At 46.9% G+C, this 19186-nt stretch overlaps 1 protein-coding gene across 4 annotated transcripts in view; it reads left to right on the forward strand.

Moving 5' to 3' along the window:
* The first annotated feature begins 1301 nt into the window (after positions 1 to 1301).
* The window catches only part of PDZD2 (PDZ domain containing 2), a 366979-nt gene continuing 349094 nt past the window's right edge, over positions 1302 to 19186 (forward strand). For all 4 annotated transcript variants that reach the window (XM_058716556.1, XM_058716576.1, XM_058716586.1 and 1 more), the window contains exon 1: positions 1302 to 1615. The gene's annotated coding sequence lies outside the window, so the exon portion shown is untranslated. The remainder of the gene's footprint in view (positions 1616 to 19186) is intronic.

Here is a 19186-nt window from a genome sequence, read left to right on the forward strand (position 1 = left end):
CTATTACAGACAGGAAGAGAGGACCTCTGGGTACTTCAGATTGCACAGCTTATATTATAGGAAGCTTGGATTTATGCAGACTTTCATCTCAGTGGCCTGGTAATGATAAAAGCTGACAAACAGCTGAATTCAAGTTCTTCCCCACCCAACCCCTGCTGAAAATCCCATCTCAAGATGCCTTGGGACTACCCTGGCCTCTGAGGCACAGTCAGTCTGTGCAGGTGCAGTCTGTTTGCTTTTCCAAAAGACCACTGCTTGTTGCCTTGCTGGGCAAAGCTGCCGAAGATCGCTGCCCCACCCCATCCCCATCCCCCCAAAGCAAAGATTTCCAATTACTGCTCTGCAGAAAATGTCAAAAGCATTATTCAACTATTCATTATCCCAGGTTTTGTAATTTTTCATATGTTTTTAACTCTTATCTGCTAGCACTTGAAAAAGACCAGCTTTTTCCTCTTAAGAGAGCTTAATTTGCAGAGCTGTGCAGTCTCCCTATTATGTTCTTATCATCCTCTCCCTGTGGTAGGCAGAATGACAAGGATGACAAAAAAAGAACCAAAAATATTTGAAGGCCTTCCTGAAAATCCACGGGAATGAAGGATCCAAACAGCCGGAGGCTTCTGTCCCTCAACTGACCTGGAATAAGGCCAAGGGCGATTGGCATTGGCTCTCACGGTCCCCTCAAACAGGGGCTCTTGGCTAGTTCTCCCAGGAACCAAACCCTCCACTCCAGGGCCATAGGACTTTGTCTCTGAGGATTTCTCTCGGGAGCTTAACTAGGGGATTTAGCAGCTCTGAGGTGCCAAAAGTTCCCCCCGAAATTCTCGAAATTCCCATACGGGTGTTAAATCAACTTTGCTATCAGAAGAGCCAGAGGCCAAAGGTTTCTTGGTGCGGGTGGTTAGTCCTTTCCCCATTTCCTTTGGCCTCCCCACCCCATTCTTGTATAAGGCAATTGACATTTTTCTTGATGCTATGCAAAGGCGACTTCAAGTCCCCGAGCTCTTTTTCCACCTAGATGGCGCCCCAAGCCCCGCCATCTGGAAATTCTGAGCTGCCATCTCCCCGGATCCTCTCCTCCCAGGAACCCCGGGTTTCTGAAGACAGCGCACCCGGACTCGGGTTCACCGGGAGAGACACGGCACGCGGTGTGCCTGGCTCTGGGGGGGGGGGGGGGGGGGGGGGGGAATCCCCGCCCACCCTGTCATTCCTGCAGGGGAATCCCCGCCCCCCGTCCCTGTCACTCCAGGAAGGGAGTTCCCGCCCCTCGAATCTACCAGAGGGAGGGAATCCCCGCCCATCCTGGAGGCTCCGTGAATCCCCAGCGCCGCGCAGCTGGGAGAGCTGGGCGAGGAGCGGGTTCCCAGCGCCGGTGCCTGCCGGCCCCGGGCAGAGGGACGCGGTGGGGCGGCGGCTGCGGGGACCCGGCGAGCCGCGGGCTCCCGGGGTTGAGCCTCCCGCGGCTGAGGGCGGACCGCGGCGCTGCGGCTCCGGGCAGGCGCGGCGGCGACGGCGGCGGCGGCAGCAGCAGCAGCAGCAGCAGCATCGCGGGGACCCGCCGGGCGGCGCCCGGGTCCGGACGCGGGAGCAGCTGGAGGCTCGGCGGAGCCGCGCGCAGGTGAAGCGATGTTCCGACTGCGGCCGGGACGCGGGGCTTCGGACGCGCGGGGGAGGGGCGGTTCGGCACCCCGGAGACCCAGCGAGCCCGGGAAAGTTTAGTGACAAATCCCGCTGCGGGGACCCCAAGCCGGGCGAGGCGGTGAGGAGGGCTCCGAAGCCGGGTCGGGCGGCTCAAACTCCCCTCGTATCCGGCCGGGGGTGGGGAGGACGCAGCCGCGGCGGGAAGAGGGCCCGCGACCGCGGGACAACCCGAGCCGCGCTGCTGGGCACACTCAGGACGGGGCCAGGAGCCCCCGCGGGAGCCCGCTCCCGGGGTCTCCGTACCTGGGCCGTCGCCTGGTCCTCTCCTCCAGGGGCGGAGAGGACTCAGGCGCTCCGGCCTCAGGTGCTGCCTTGGGGTCCGTGCTCCCGCGCTCCCTCATCTCTTGCGTGGTCCCTGCCCGGGAAAGAGACGCGCGGGTGGAGGGAATGGAGGGGGCGCGCAAAAAGCAAGGACATCTTTGGGGCAGTATTGGCATCTCCCAGGGAGATGGGGAACGTACACATGGGGAAATCCTGCTTTCCCTGTGAAGTCGAGTTCCTCCTGAAATCTGGCCTTGTTCCTTTCCCTCCATCTCTCTCTCTCTCTCTCTCTACCCGTCTCTCCCTCTCAGGTTTGCGTTGACGTTTTAGGTCTTTGGGTTGCTTGTCTTCCTGCAATGCTAAATTGAGGAGGGGGAGGGTCCAGGGTCCCCGGCTGGAGTTTGCCAGAAGCCGGTCCTCAGAGGCCTGATCAATGCAGAGACCTTGATAAGAGACACTGGAGTGTGAAGAGCACACGGTCTGGCACGGGCTGGTCTCAGAGACTGGAATGGCAGGCACGAGGGCATTCCAGAGCCGTGGCCCTGCCGCCCTGCAGGAGGACTGGAGGTGCAGGACTGTTGGGGGAAGGGGCTGCACCCTGTCTCCTGCAGCCGACCTGGCGTCTGCCTTCCACAGAGGTAGGGTGCTTTGGGTGCATGTGTTTCCCTTGACAAAGCATGATGCAGCTGCTGGAGGTGGTCCCCGAGTGGCTACAGAAAGTGATACTGTGGACCTGCTTTTACAGACCCCCAACACCCCCCTTCAGTGCTGCTAGTCCTTCCTCAGTGGGGTCTTTCACATTCAGCCTGCTCTGGACTTGGGCTCCAGGGGTCTGCTGTTTCTACAGGGCCAGCTTTTCTGGTCTGTGGTGTGTGGGTGGGGGTCAAATAGGTACAGGTTGGCAGGTGTGGTGTGGGAGGGTTGCTTGCTGGGACAGAATAGAATGTCTCAGAACACACCCCTTCCTGTAGGTGGTTGCTCTAGCTTCATCAATTCCTTCTTGCATTAGAATGGGCTTAGAACTGCTGCTTCACTAATAACCACATAGTGGTGTGAGTGTGTATGGGGGCGGGGGTAGACAGGGAAATGTGGGGGGGGGGTGCTGGCAGGGGAAGAATCAGAACCATGTAAAGTATATAAATGTACCTCCCTTGACATAGTTAATATGGTCCTGGAAAAATATTGAATTATACTGTAAATCTCTGTCATTAAAATTGATTTTGCATGCACTTAAGGCAGTTTACTATTTAAGGAAACTTATGATAATTTCTCTATTCATTTCAACCATTTTATTTTTGGAGTACCTGTGGTTTGCTGTGCATAGGCCCTCAGACGTTCCTGGGGATGTGCGGAGGCTCCCTCCTTGCTGTCAGAGTTTCAGTCTGTCGGGAGAAGTGACAGGAAGTATACTGACAGCTTGGATCCAAATCAGTGCGCTGTGTGGTATGTGACAGGCTCCCTGTATTTACTGCATGAAGAGATGATCTGATGAATAAAGTACCTGAAGAGTGGTCCAAAGAAAACAGTTCAGGAGTCCAGAGGAGAAAGAAGTCACTTTAGACCCAAGAGACCAGAAAGGCTCTGTGGAGAACAGGAGAACAGAGGTAGAGAAGCGGTGGGCTGAGAAGTTGATCCTGAGGGCAGATGTGGCCCGAGGGGGATGGTGGAAGAAGAGGCTGGGCTGAGGTTTGGAGGAGCTTTGTTCTGCTGCTGATAGGGAAATATTTGGGATTTTTGAGTAAGGGATTGTCACTCTGTGCAGTAGGGAGATTAATCTGATCTCTGGCAGAAAGAAGACTGAGAGCTGGGGGGGTGAATTGCCCAGTGAGAAGGTTATTGTAATGAGATGGGCGCAGGGGGTAATGGGGGTCTGGCAGCAGCTTGTGGGAAGAAAGGAAACGTTAGTCAGACGTGGCCTTGAAGTATGGGCTTGCTTGCATTTAGAGTGAAGAAGAAGCAAAGATCACCTGCAGGTTCAGAGTGTGAATACACAGGTGACTGAAATGGGGAGCTTAGAGTTTTAACATTCAGCTAACTGGAAATCTGGAGAAATCCTTCCAGACTTTACCTGTCCTCTTCCCACTTCTAATCAGTCTCCGAGGTCTGTTGATCACCTCTTCTTGTAAAACCTATCAGTGGCTCCCAGGACCATGGAATAAATTCCAAATTCTATGTGCCTCCTTAGACTTCTTTCCTGCTATGTCTCCCCCGCACCAAACACAAGCTATAGACCCTCCTGACCTGTCTTACTCTCTGCCTCTACAATGCTGATTTTCTGGGGGTGGTAGTGGAAGGAATGATGTCCTGGAATATCCTTTCTTCCCTGGTCTTCCTGATGAACCACTTCTTACTTGTCAAGATCCAGCTCAGGGGCCTCCTCCTCTGTGATTCTCTGTTTCTCCCTCCCAAGTTGAGCAGTCCTACCTTTGTACCTCACCCTACAGAGCCTGTTGGCACACTGCCCTGGGCCTGTTCCTGTAGGACCTTATCTTATCCATGTCCCGATAAGACCTCCACCAGCCACCCACCAGCTTCCTCTGGGAGAGAGACAGAGGCAACACCCATGACCTTCCCTGCCACCCCTCCCCACCACCAGCTGTATTGGGTGTTGTCCCAATCCTGACTTGGAATCTCCAGGCCTGGTAGGCTGGACAAGATAATATACAGAGCTGCAGATCCTCCCTTGGCCTAGATCATGTGGGCTTCAGTAACTTAGACTATGGTGTGTATGTGTGTGTGGTGGGGTGGGGGTGGGGGTGTCCCTGTTGGAACATGGCCTCGGGTCCCTCTTCCTGCACCAACCACAAGGGGAGGCATTTCAGGGAAGACGAACCCACAAAAGGTCAGGCAGGACCAAACTCAAAGACAGGCTGAATCTCTGAACAGGACAGACAGACTTGTTGACTGGACAGTTTTTAACCTCTTTCTTCTGCCCTCAAGAGTATCTCCATAGTGTCATGTAGGATGTGACAGGCAAGCCCCTGAGGGAGGTGGGGAGACAGGTAGAGGCAGGAATGTCTGAGAAGGGCCAGCATCCCAGGGGATGGTAGGAAAAGGCCATTGACAAAGACTGAGAACAGTGTCTGTAAAGGATGGTCATGGGAGCCAGGTTCAAGGGACGAAGGAGAGAGGGATTGCCAAGACGTTTGAAGTTGGGGGTATGGAGACTGGATCCAGAAGTGTGCCAGGTAAAAATAATCTGGAGAGTATTTTGAGGAGGTGGTAGTGTTGTGGGAAGGTTTACTCGGGAGTGTCCCCCAAATCCCCCTCCCAGTCGTGTTTAACAGAGCAGTAGGAGAGAAGGAAGACCAGAGAAGAGATGTTGGGGAGGGAAGAAGCCAGAGATGAACAGGAGCAGGTGCAGGGGAAGGAGAAAGCTGGCCTCTGTCTTCCTGGGAAGATAGGAGGGAAGCAGAGGTTAGGTGATGGACGCACTGGAGAGGGAGCCTGCAGTGCACCCAGGGAAGTGTGGTCTTGGTAAAACAGGAGAGGCACCCCGCTGCTGGGGCTGGGGCAAGTCGAAGTGCTGCGGATGGCCGGCAGGTGAACCTGGTGCTCAGGCACCAGCTGAGGCAGCCAAGAGGGGAAGGAGGATTTCTGGAATTGGAGTCAGAGACTGTGGCTGGAATCCTAGCAGTGCAGAAAGCTTCTCACTGACCAGGTCTTTCGAAACACTGGAGCCCCCATCTCCTCATGTGCAACACTGGTGCAATAGCCACTTCGCAGGGTTGTTCTCAGGAAGAATTAGATGCTGAGGTATGTGTGCACACCCCTCAGTGACAGTGTCTGCTACCAAGTAGGTCCTTCTGATAGTGTGCTGAGAAATCAATAAGCCTCTTGTCAAAGTCAGTGACAGCACAGTGAGTGTAAAAGGTGGGACTCTTTAGTGGACCCCGCCGAAGCTTGCTTTCAGCTTTGGATGAAAAGCTCTGGACTGCTGGGAGCAGCCTCACCTCCCTGTCTCCTCTTTAAGGAATCTTTCAGGGTGTCTGCCTTTTTATCTGTTGACTTGTTTCAGTGGATAGATCTGTTATTTCCCAATCCTCTCCTTTGCAAAGGTCAGGTTGCCAGGGCTCAAAGCAGGGAGATCCTACGGAGTTTCCCGTCCTCTGTGCTTTGGAAGGGGGATGCATTCAGACTTGCTAATTTCTGCATTGGAGGGAGGGACTTGAGGCCCTGACTGAGCACTTGCCTCATTCGAGTACAACTGGAGCTAGAATCACATCTCTGGTTGCTAGATCTGCGAAACTGTTATCTTCCATGGCAATAGTGCAAGATGCAGAGTAAAGAGGAATTGAAAGTCTGTGTACCCCCTTGGTTTTATTAATGGATCAGTGATTATGCTTGGATTCAATAAATATTCTCCTCTATTAGTGAAAAGCAGAGGAAAAGGAGCATTTAATTTGATTTACTAAACCCTCAGTAGGTGTGTGAAAAATTAAATGATATTGGGGGAAACGTGTACAATGTTTTTTAAAGGAGATCAAAGCATAAGAATATTTTCTCATTATTCTTCGTTGATTTTTGTTGTTTGTTTGTTTTTTTTTTTATGTTGATGGTCCATATATAGATTGTGGTGTTCTTGGGACCTAAGCATAGGTTGCATATACAATAACAGATCCTTTACGGCACCTGGGTGGCTCAGTCGGTTAAGCTTCTGACTTCGTCTCAGGTCATAATCTCATGGTTCGTGAGTTCGAGCCCCACATCGGGCTCTGTGCTGACAGCTCAGACCCTGGAGCCTGCTTCAGATTCTGTGTCTTCCCTTCTCTCTGCCATCCCTCCCCTGCTTGTGCTTTCTCAATCTCTCTCTTTCTCAAAAATAAACATTAAAAAATTAAAAAACAACAACAGATCCTTTTATAATATCCATGTGCTAAAAATGGAAAAAAGATGGAATTGGGAAAGAATTCATTTCCCGTGGGTTCTGCAGTTCTGGGCAGAGGCAGGATTGGAAGCCAGGTAGGTCATCGGACTCAGGCTTGAATTGCCTGTGACCTAAAGAGCTCTGCATTCAGTATATAAATGTGTTCAAGAAAACACTGGGAGCATTTACGGTTTGAAAACTCAATCGTTGAAGAGGCCCTTTGTGGTCTGATAAGGAGGCTGAGCCTGGAGATGGCTTGTTAAGGCACTAAGTGTGCGGAGAAGACACATTTGTCTTTCAAGTCCCTCCAGCTCCGGGAAGAGGCCTGCCCCGGCTTTGGCCTCTCTCTGATGCCAATAGAGCGTCCTTGCCACCCCATATTCTCAATGGGGCCAGGAAACAACCCCTGTTCTCAGAGCGCCTGGCTCTTTCATGCAGGCATTACCTGTGTGAATACATTGAGTGAAGGGTGACTAGGCTATTTAACTTGCAGAAATCAGAAACTTAAGAATTAACTCTTTATGAAGTAATCCAGTGAAAGCAGATAGCGTTGAATATCTGGCCAATTAAGTTACGCTTGGATTATTTGTTTTAAGGTTTTAAAGTGTTTCTGTGGCCTGTAAAAACACTCTAGGATATATGAAAAGGTTTTGGAGAAGCAGGGTTTGGGGAACTGATTTTACAGCAAAGAGGACTAGTTTTGCACATACTTGTCATAAGCTTCTGATGAAATGATAGCAAGGAAATAGGGGAAGCAGCTGAAATGCCTCGCTGTCCACATATTAGGATCAAAAATCACAAGCTCCTATGGATTTGGAACTTCTTGAAAGTGCAATCCAATCCTTTGCTTTCAGATTGAAGTAAATTTAACTCATTTCAGGTAAGATCTATGGGGTGTTAACAGCCTCCTGAGGAGGGGCTTCCACAGTATATGTGGCCCTTAATAGAATGATTCCCAGACTGTGTCTTTTGAAGTTTTTAGCAAGAGTGGAATTGGGTTTCAGCTGAGCCACTCATGGTGTCCTTTGTATCAACATCTGAACAGTTCTAGTACTTGGCTTTGCATGCGCTAGACTTTAATTCTGGTATTGCCACCAAATCGTCCATACACACTCTGTTGTTCTGGCCTCTGAAGAGTGATCATCTGCTTTGCTAAAAATAAAGACATACTGATACAATCCAGAATAGGACTCCTACCATGAACAGGGGTCCTATGTAGTGCTGTGAAAATGCATAGTCAACCCCCTGACTGAAACCTGCTTGCTGAGGAAGTAGAGGTTGTGCTGGGCAGAGTGGGAGAGGGGGTAAGTTCGGATCATGGTGTAGTCAGTAGAGGGTGGAGGGACTGGGCTGCCTCATGGAGAGGCCCCTGGGCATCCAGCAGAAGCAGGTGGGAAGGGAGCAGGTGGCTGGGAGCTTTGCTTTCTGGGGCCCTGTCCGACTACAGTCCTCCTAACAAGATCTTGAGATACCTAAGGGGAAGACAGAATAAACACCGGCTTTTTTGTCCCTTTCACCAAAAGCCAGCACTTTGCAGATGCCTATCTAACACGAACCTGCTTGTCCTGTGTACGTGTCCTGGGATGGTACTATAATTCCGATATTCCCCAAGACTGTTTCTGGAGCGGAGAGAGGCCAGTGTGTTTCAGGTTAGTCATAGTATCTTGGGTTGCTGCCTACAAGTTTGAATACCCAGTAATGCTCCTCACTCCTGACACTTATATTTGTGTGCAGGTGATCAAATATAATCACTAACTCTTTTCAAGGGTTTGAATGTTTTTTTCTCCACCCATGAGGATGAGAATAGAGCAAAATTTAATAAAGCAAGATGTCAATAAACTCTTTACATTTCTGTGTGTTGGCCAGTGGACACTTATAAAATGTCTGATTTCAGCTGTGTTTCAGTTGAATTCTCCATCACCCGCCTTTTGGCACAGTGTATTTTATAGAGATTTGGGTAAAACTAGATTGTGCTATATGGGTCTCTTGGTGAAGAAAATTAACTTCCCAGGCTAAAGCATCCATGCAAATATTATTACAGAATCACTCAGCATACAAAATCAGCATCGTTTTCCTCCACGGTTTTCCAACTGCCCACTCTCTGCCCTGGTCACCCTTATTCCCAATATCATTAGGCTAAAGGAAGAGACAGCTGTCCCCAGAAAATGTGCTCCAAGTGTCCTCATCAGCATGGATTCTCATGAGAGAGCAGGCAATGAGATGCTGTGAGCAGAGAAAGATACGATAAAAGATTGCATTAACCCCTCTCTGAACCTACTACTCATCTTCAAAAACCTGAGCAGATGTAAGACTTATTTATTTCTTAATTGGGGAATTCTGGGAGGCAGTGTTCAACAATTTATGGCATCCGACTACCCTTACCCCTTCTGGTCCCTCACCTGCTCAGCTTCTGGGTATCATTTTTACTTTCAGGGTTTCTCAACATGATCTGTCTTTTCTTCCCATACTCTTCAGGATCCTGCACAATGTCCAGTACATGGATAAAAATTAAAATTGTTTGGCTGTTCCCTATTTGGCAGGTACTGTTCTAGATGCTTTACACATGTTGACTCACTTAATTCTCCTCATGAGTCCGTGAGGCACACACTGTTATTACTCCCCTATTCATTTCCTAGGGCTACTATAACAAATTATCACAAGCTCAGTGGCTCAAAACAATAGAAATATATTCTCTCATAGTTCTGGAGGCCAGAAGTCTGAAATTAAACCATTGTCAGGGCCATGCTCCCTCTGGATGCCCTGAGGGAGAATCCTTCCTTGTCTCTTCCGCCTTTGGGTAGCTGTTGACATTCCTCCTAGCTGTATCATTTGATCTGTGTCTCCATCTTCACATTGTCTTCTCTGTGTGTCCATGTCTTCTCTTATGTCTGCACGTTTCTATTTTGTGTGTCTCTAATAAGGACACTTGCCACTTAGGGCCACCCAGATAATCTAGGATGATCTCATCTTGAGATCCTCAGTTTAATTACATCTGCAGAAGACTCTTTTGCCAAAGAAGGTCACATTCACAACTTCTAGGACATGGACATATCTTTTTAGGGGACATGATTCAACACACTACATTCCCTTTTGCAGATGGAGAAATGGCGTTGCATGTGGTTAAGCAAATTCTCCAAGGTTACAGATAGAGCTGGGATTTAAATAGAGCAATCTGGCTCCAGAGCTTACATTCTTGACCTACCATTACATTCTTTTCTCTACTTCCTCTCATTAACGTGCTCAGTGATTGTTTATGGTATGAATGGATGGTGCGATACATGAGTAGATGGATGGAGAAAATGGTATATATGACAATAATTGGCCAACATTCTCCTTCCTAGTGTACTGAAAATAATAACAACTATATTCATTGTTTTATGATGTTGCCCAAGGACTTGACTTTGGGTCTTCTTCTCTAGCTATTCTCCCTCCTAGGGAGATCTTATCTATCTCAAGGCTTTACCTACCACCTATGTGCTGTTGCCTCCCAAATTTATGTCTCTAGCCTTGACCTCTTCACCGAGTTCCAGACTCATGCACCCCACTGCCAGCTTGACGTCTCCACATCTGTGTGTAACACAGATGTGTCTCAGACCTAGCTTGATCAAAATAGGATCGTTGATATTTTTTTCAGCTAGTTCTCTCCTCCTCCTCCTATCTCAGTAAATAGCACCACCATCCACCTAAGGACTCATTCCAAAAACCTCAAGACCTTCATTCTTCTTTCCTCACACCAGCAACTAAACCTGTAAGTCCTGTTGGCCCTCCCTCCACCTGCACCGCAGCTGTCCTGGTTGAAGCTGCTGCCACAGTAGTCTTCCACTGGGCCTCCTGAGAGTACTCTCGACTCCTAGTCCTCCTCAGACAAGCTAGAGGGGTCTTTTATTCATTCATTCATTTATATTAAAATTTTTTTTAACATTTATTTATTTCTGAGGGGGGGGCAGAGAAAGAGAGAGAGAGAGAGAGAGAGAGAGAGAGAGAGGATCCGAAGCATGCTCTGCACTGTGAGCATAGAGCCCTATGTGGGGCTCGAACCCACCAACCCTGAGATCATGACCTAAGCCAAAATCATGAGTTAGCCGCTTATAACTGACTGAGCCACCCACGCGCCCCCAGATTTTAAAAACACAAATCAAGTCCTGTCACTTCACAGCTTACAGCGGGGGATTTCTCATGGCCATTTTATACAACCAAGCCCATTGCCCCAACCTGCCTCTCAGATGACCATCTCTGCTACAATTCATTACCCTTTTTCTCTGTGTACAGACATGCCATCCTTTCCATTCTGGAACATGCAAAGCCATATCCCTACTCTGGTAAGACCCCAGAGAAGGGTCTTACTTCTACCTGGAAGCTGCTGACCCCAGACCTTCATAGGCTTTCTCCTCCCTAGCCATATAATGTAAAATGCACACCCCACCCCCACAGGCACTCTATCACATTACTCCTATTCTGTTTGAAATAGAGTTTTGATTTGTCTTTTTATTGGTTGTCTCACATGTTAGAATGCAAGCGCCATCAAAGCAGGGACCTTGTCTCATTTACTGTATCTTTAGTGCCAACAACAGTGCCTAGTATACAGTAGGTGCTCAATAAACAGCTGTTGAACAGATTTAGCACTGTTCCCAGTTATCCTTATTTTACAGATGATGAAAAGTAGGCTCAAAAAGTTTAAATTCTTTGCCTGAGGTAGCACATGTATTAAAAGACTTCGAGCAAGAATTTGAATCCAGATCTCTCTGCCCATGCTCTTAACCATTACTCTATATAGAACCTTGGAGAAGCAAGAACTTCCCAGGATCCCTAAAGTCCCTACAGAGCTCTGAGTTTTCTGATTCATTTTTCTGCTCATAAACTCAGGACACAGATTGGTAAAGCACAGGGAAGAAATATTACTTACTTAGATTCCAAATGTGCTATATCTCTGAAAAGTTGGCCCTGGAGCTTAAACTTGAGAAGCTAAGAAGTTATTTATTTTTTCTCCATTTGGGCATTTAGGCTCATGACTTTTTCTGATCTATCTGGAGACTTAATGGTTTAAACCCTCTTCCTTGAACCCTTACACGAAGGGCAGAGATGACCATGTCCTTTATGCGTCCTTTATGCAAGGGTGGAATTTGCATTCATAAGAAGCCCTGCGATATTTGTCCTCCTGGTTTTCCTTACACACCAACATTCCCCTAGTTTGGTATTTTCTGCCTCCACATCTCTTCCTAGTTGATAGAGCGCTAGGGTGAGAACATAGGTTCCATATTTAGATTGGCTGGTAGCAAGACCCTCTCAAGAGACTGATTCATTTCTCTGGGCCAGCCGTGGCAGAGGCCAAAGGACAGGGTCTTGCCAGATATGGGGCTCAAAGGAACTTCTTCCAGTGTTGCAGAGTGGGGAGAGTGAGAAGGTGGCTATTTGTTTCCCTCCCTGGAGTTTGACCTCCTTTTAAAAATAAGTTCCATCTTGAGAATTACATCAGCATCCCAATAAGTAAACATCAGACAAAAGCTACTATTTCAGGCAAATAGTAATTGTGAGAATAGCCAAGACCCACAAATGTAGGTTGGGCTTTTATTTGTAGAAAGGGCTATGGTGGCTGATTAGTGTATCTGGCAAATATAACTGCTGTCCTGCAGGAAGGCAGAACTCTGGCTATTTGATATGTCATGAGCTTTGTCTCTGCTGTCTGTCATGAGTGGAGTTTGCTGTGGTAACCAGAGCTTTGCCTGGAGGGTTGTGTGTGTAAAATGTCACTCATTGGCAGTCTCCTTTATTTTTATCATAAACCAAAGAGAGACTGCTCACAGTGCTTGCTAATAGGTAGGTGGGTAGTCATTGTGCAGTCCAGGTTGAATGCTGTGTGCTATTCTGATGTGGGATATCACCACCTACCACTGTTCTCATTTGCTGGATCAAGAAGCACTTCTGTATTTCCTTTGGTAAAATCCATGCTAGAACCTGCATGCTAGGAGAGTTGGATTTAGTTACTTTTTTTTGTTTGTTTATCTGAAAACCTTTTTAAAGTTCATTTATTTGTTTATTCTTAAGTAATTCCTACTGCGGGGCTCAGACTCAGGACCCCAAGATCAAGACTTGTAGGCTCTTCCAACTGAACCAGCCAGGTGCCCCACACTTACTTATTTTTTATAAATCTCTCTCAACTACTGTTCCCCATCTGCATCTTGACATAGCATGTAAACTTTGCTAACGATGGTGGTCCTGCAGATAGGAGGTGGGTAGTTGCCCATAAAATCACTGACAAACATGAGTGTTCAAACATTTGTAGGAGGTCATATTACTGGTTATGCTCAGTTCTCTCCTAGAGCTTAACTTTGTCCTCACTGCTGCAAACTTTTTTTTTTCCTTTTTCCATTCAACTAATATTTACTTAGCATGTGCCACATAGAAAAGATATATACATTTCATATTCAATGCATGGGGAATAAAAGTAAATAAAATTCAGATTGCCTTGCATTACCAATCCTATCAAATTATTTAACTGTCTTTTGGGACAAGGGAGAAACTATGGAGAAAGCATTGCTTTAAGAACATGGTGAGATTCATTAACCCCACTTCTGTTGGACACTTGGAACTGGCTTGCAAGGCTATCAGGGTTGCTAATAAGGTCCACATTGCTAACTCCAAGGACCAATGCCCAACCTTTTCCTTCGAAACATTTGATGCACACACTTAATCCCTTCTTGAAATGCTTACTTGCCTTGACTCTCTGGACACCATAGTCTATAGGCATTCCTCCTTGCTCACCAGTTTGCATTCCTTCCCAGTTTTCTTGGCTGCCTGTCTTCTTCTTTTAATGCGGGAGGTTCCCAGGACTCATTACTTGCACATCTTATCTTTTCTTTCTGTGATTGTTATCTGATGTCAGTCATTCTCCTGGCTTTAAATGCCATCTATAAGCCAAGAATTTGCACCAATATATCTTCATCTTGTACTGCTTACGTATATAATTATCTACCTGAATCTCCATTGTCTAATGGTCATCTCGAACATTAACATCTTTTTTTTTTTTTTTTTTTTTGAGCAGCAGGCAAAAGTTTATTAGAGTATAAGATCAGAAAGTAAGAATAGTAGGAAAGCTCTCTTTACAGAGAGGGGACATTTGAAAGTGAATGCCTGCGACTCTAGGCAAGGGTCCTTGTTTTATAAGGTTCTGGTCACCTCCCCCGGTGGTCTATGGCCTCGAATATTATCATCTTTTTACATTTACTTATTTTTGAGAGAGAGAGAGAGCAGGGGAGGGGCAGAGAGAAGGGGGAATAGAAGATCTGAAGCAGGTACCATGTTGACTGCAGAGAGCCCGATGTGGGGCTCAAACCTAGGAAATGTGAGATCATGACCTGAGCTGAAGTCAGATGTTTAACCAACTGAGCCACCCAGGCACCCCTCAAACATTAACATCTAAAATCAAATTCCAGATTCCCACCCCTGCCCCTTCCAGATACTTTGTTTCTGGCTGGTTTTGCAAAATAAGCCCAGAATCTGACCATCGCACACTGCCTCTCCCCTCATCCAAATTGTCCTCATATCTCTGTTGGACTATTCTGAGAATTGGTCAATTGCTATCTCTCCCCTTTTCCCCATAGTCAGTTCTCAACAGAGCAGTCGGAATGAGTATTGTAAGCCTAAATCAGATCACGTCCCTTCTCTGTTCAGACCTTCCCACTAGCTTCTCGTCACACTCAGCGTAAAAGCTAAACTCATTATATACCCTTCCCTTTTTAATAGTAGTCTCTATTACTTTCCCTCTCAGCTCCAGCCACACAGGCACGCTTCTGCCTCAGGGCCGTTGCACCCGCTGTTTCCTCTGCCTAGTGTGTTCCTCTTTCTTGTAGCCCACTGACTTGCTCCCTCACTTCTGTCAAGTCTTGATTTAAATGTCACCTTCCGTGGTGCCACCCTACTCCAGCCTGAGACTTCATATTCCCCTTCTCAGCTTTATTTTCTCTTTAGCACGTTGTCAGCTTTTTAACATATCATATATTTTACTGACTTAATTTGCTTTTCTGCCTGCTCTACTTCATTATAATGTAAAATCTATGAGGGTAGTTTTTTGGAAGGGGGGGGTCTATTTGATTCATGCTTGCATCCTTAACACTTAGAGCAATGCTGGCATACGGTAGGCACTCAGAGAATAATTTGTTGAGAGAATGAAGTAGAATCACTGGTATTTTTAATTTAAAGGCTGATACCCCAGGGATTGTGATGTAATGGGTAGTAGGTACAGCATAAACATTGGTGTTTTCTGACCCGCACCTCCACCGCCCATCCCCCCCCCCACCCCCCCCACCCCCCCCCCCGCCCCAGGTGGTTCTCATGTGGAGCCAGGGTTGCAAACCACTCCTTGTTTTTCTCCTTCTTGGGATTTTACCTCTGTGGTGTATGTTTTGTGTTCTTAGAAAATCCATTAGCCTCAAAACTGAAATTGCAGTGGGTGATTTTAGTGAAATTTGTGCTGTGTATAACAGTTTATTAAGTTTTCATAGGAGCATCTTATTAGAGTTAATGTAGTGGACATTGATCCCTGCATGACCTGAGCTGAGCTCTGATGGAAGGCACAGACCCTGTATGCAGAGTCAAGTGTTTGTTAATTTCCCAGCTGAGCATCAGGCTTTTCTCTTTATATTTGAGAAGTGAGAGGGATTTGGATCCGACTTAACTTCTTTCGTCTGCGTTAACTATACACGTTTATTCCACACCTCCTACCCAGAAGCTCACCTACCCATTGCTTAAATTCTGCTCACTCCTTAAGACCCAAGTGAAGTCTCATTCCCTTTAAAAAGTGTCTCCCCCGCCCCCCGGCTGGCAGCCTCTTCCAGAAGGTCTGGCACACCTATTGCCTGGCACTTCATTTGGCATCCATTACATGCTGTTTTGATTGGTGAACCTTTTGGTGAAAGTGGTTTTTTTGTTTTTGTTTTTGTTTTTGTTTTTGTTTTTTCTACTCCCTTAGAAACTAGACTGCAAATTCTCTGAGGTCATTTGGCCATACTTTTCACCTCTTTTTGTCCCCAGCAGCAGGCGGTAAACAGATGTTGATGGATTTGCTAAACTATTCCTGTTTAATGTATTGGCAGCTTCTAAGAAGTGTTGCCTAGGGAAAGAGGTGTCACTCTTGGTGTAATTAGGGATTATACCCTTCATAAACACCATGGCATTTTCCACTCTGAGTTATTGTTCATCTCTGAGCTCCATGTTTCTCATCATATGGTTTTCTCTTAAGTGACTAAATACTTAGTTTGTGAGATTTAAAACCCCAAGATTTCAGTACCCTCTTTGAAAATGATGTATTCAAGAAAGCTCAGAAACAACCATATTTGGCTTTATTTTCAAAATGAGATTCAAGGAAATAAATTTAGACTGCCTTGTAAGGTTGCTGGGAGGAAGCTCCAAGATAGAGCAAAGGGGGGCCCCATATAGGGCCCCCTCTCTCATTTGGAGTAGTTACTTTTCTATTATAGTCTCATTATTAAGCTAACATTCTTCATTTCAACCGCCTGGGAGATCAGGTGACCTGATATACTGGAGTAGGAGGAAGGTTTAGAAACTGAGTTCTTAACACCTTTGTGGCCTTTTGAAGCTCTAGGCTTGGGGAAAAGTGATGTCATGGTGAGACAGGAAATGTTATAAAGTCGTAAAATGTCATAAACCAATTTCCATCTGGTCGTAGGTGTATAAGACATGGTAAAGAAAAGCACATTGTGTTTTTATCCAGTGGGGGTAAGGTTACTACACCAGTACATCATGGGAAAGCTGTTGACATAGCGTATCTGGACTTTTCAGCAAGGTGTTTGGGTGATCCCTTGTGAGATCTTTGTAGGCAAGATGGAGAAATGTGGACTGCACAGTAGCAGATTTGGTGATGTGTAGCTGACTGGCTAAATGCTGTGCAAAGGGGTTGAAGGATTGGTGTCCATTTAGAGACAGAATTCTAGTAATGAGAGTCGGACACAGTTCTGCCATTGGATTTATCTTTCTCCTGTTCAACATTTTTCTTGCCAACTTGAATAAAGATATGGATGACATGTTTATCCCATTTGCTTATGACCCAGATCTGGAAAGCACTGTGACCTCATTTCACACCAGTATCAGAATCTAGGCTTATAGGATATACCAAGTCTTGCAAGAGTCAGCCAAGGGGCTCAAGTGAAGGTCCTGTACTTATGCCTGAAAAAACCAACTGCATTTATTATAGGATGGACCTGCTTTAACAGAGCTCTCTGTGTAGATGATTTAGGCAGTTCATTTGACTCTACCATCAGTTTGCATCAGCACTGGGGTGTGACTGTTAAACAGACCCAGAAACAGTGTTGACCCTCTCTCCTAGGCCCACACATCCGGATTATTGTGTGCTGTTCCAGGCAACACATGGTAGCAAGCAACATATCCCAAAGCAAGGGCCCAAAATGGGGGAGTTAGTAGGAGAAATTTGCAGGAAAGGCAAATTTCCTTCTTCCCCTGTGGACCACAGCTTTATCCATTCCTTTGCCAATACCCTAAACTTCCTTATCTCCTTTCCTTTTGCTCTCCCCGCCTTTCAAAATACCTACTCCAAGTAAGTTCAACCACCTCCATTTTCTGCCCTGTCTCCAGGCTGCCAAGCATTTATATGAATGAAAAAACCTACCCATCTATTGAGTTGGGGCACCTGCAGAATGATGGTCTCTAAAAACTCATCAGCCTGTCTGCCTGATAGTCTCCGTAGAGGATCCCACTCACCTTCCCCATCATTCCCTCACCAATGTCTAACTCCTCCCTGCTCCCTCCAACTCCTACCTCGGGATTTGCTCCCTCCAAGCTAAGGAGCTTAATGTTTTCTTCACAGAGACAATCACTAGCAGCTCCCTCGGTTCTGCTCCCTCACAGACCACCTACTTCCACATCCAGTCTGTGTTGTTTCTTCGCTTCCTGCCTCTGAGAGAACTCCCCCCACCTCCCCCATCCCCAGGGCTCAGGAGACTGTTTATTCTTGTGTCCTTAATGATCAGTTTATTCTTGTGTCCTCAATGATTCTTGATCAGTATCCCCACTCCCCTCTGTTTTAAACCTCTCCTGTCTGTAAGTGTTTTCCCTCCACCATGTGCATACCTCACCCCTTTTTAATTAAGACCCCTGCACCCTCATGTCCTAAAAACCAAATTACCTGAAAACTTGGTCTGTATCGGCTATTTTCACTTCTTTAATCTCTCATTAATTCCTCAATGGACTGTGCAGTCTGATTTCCATTCCCAGCGCTCCACTGAAATTCCCTTGCCATGATCACCAGTGGGCCTCTGCATCTGTATCCAATGGAAACTTGTCAGTACTTAATTCAGCTGACACTCTGACCAGTTCCTCCTTTATGATACACTGTCTCCAGCTCCTCTGACACTACTTGTCTCCTGGTTTTCTTCCTGCCTCTTTAACAAACACTTAGTTTTAATCTCTCTGAGCTTCCTCTCTATGGAGTCCTTTAATATACATTCGCTACCACTTTGATCCCCCTTTACTTTTTTCATTAGATTTTATTTATTTTTATTTTTTTTAATGTTTTTTTTTTTTTTTTTAACATTTATTTATTTTTGAGACAGAGAGAGACAGAGCATGAACGGGGGAGGGTCAGAGAGAGAGGGAGACACAGAATCTGAAACAGGCTCCAGGCTGTGAGCAGTCAGCACAGAGCCCGACGCGGGGCTCGAACTCACATACCGCGAGATCGTGACCTGAGCCGAAGTCGGACGCTTAACCGACTGAGCCACCCAGGCGCCCCTTTTCATTAGATTTTATACTTTGCCTCTTAAGCCTTGATGTTCTCATTCGCCGCCACCCCTCCCCCCCCCACCCCCCCACCACCCCCCCCCACCCCGCCGGACAATGTCAGCCACATTTTCAACTTCGACCACCACCTATGTTCTGATCACTCCACAATCTGTACCTTTAGCCTCAACGCCCCTCCTGAGCTTTGGACTCACACATCCACTGTCAACCTACCGTCTCCATCTGGGCGACCCATAGCCACTCCAAAGCAATACATTCCAAACTGAACTCATCACCTTCCTTCCCCATACAGACCTGCTCTTCCTCTTCTGTTCCCTATCTTGGCCAATGGCACCCCCCTCAACCAGCCTCCCAAACAAGAAGTCTGGACCCATGCCTCATTTCTCTGTGCTTCTGTTACTTGTACACAGGAGGTTTGCGACTACAATCCATTGGATGGCCAAATAAAGTATTTCGATGGCTTTCTTATGCAGGACTGCTAAGACTTATCATCATTTCTGGTGCAGAAGCCAAAACAAGGACCAAAGCACTGAAATTAAGGGAAAGATATTCAGCTTCATGCTAGGAATGTTTTTGTAACCATTGTAGTCT

The sequence above is a fragment of the Neofelis nebulosa genome, chromosome 1 (genome assembly GCF_028018385.1).
Source record: "Neofelis nebulosa isolate mNeoNeb1 chromosome 1, mNeoNeb1.pri, whole genome shotgun sequence".
Taxonomy (NCBI): Eukaryota; Metazoa; Chordata; class Mammalia; order Carnivora; family Felidae; genus Neofelis; species Neofelis nebulosa.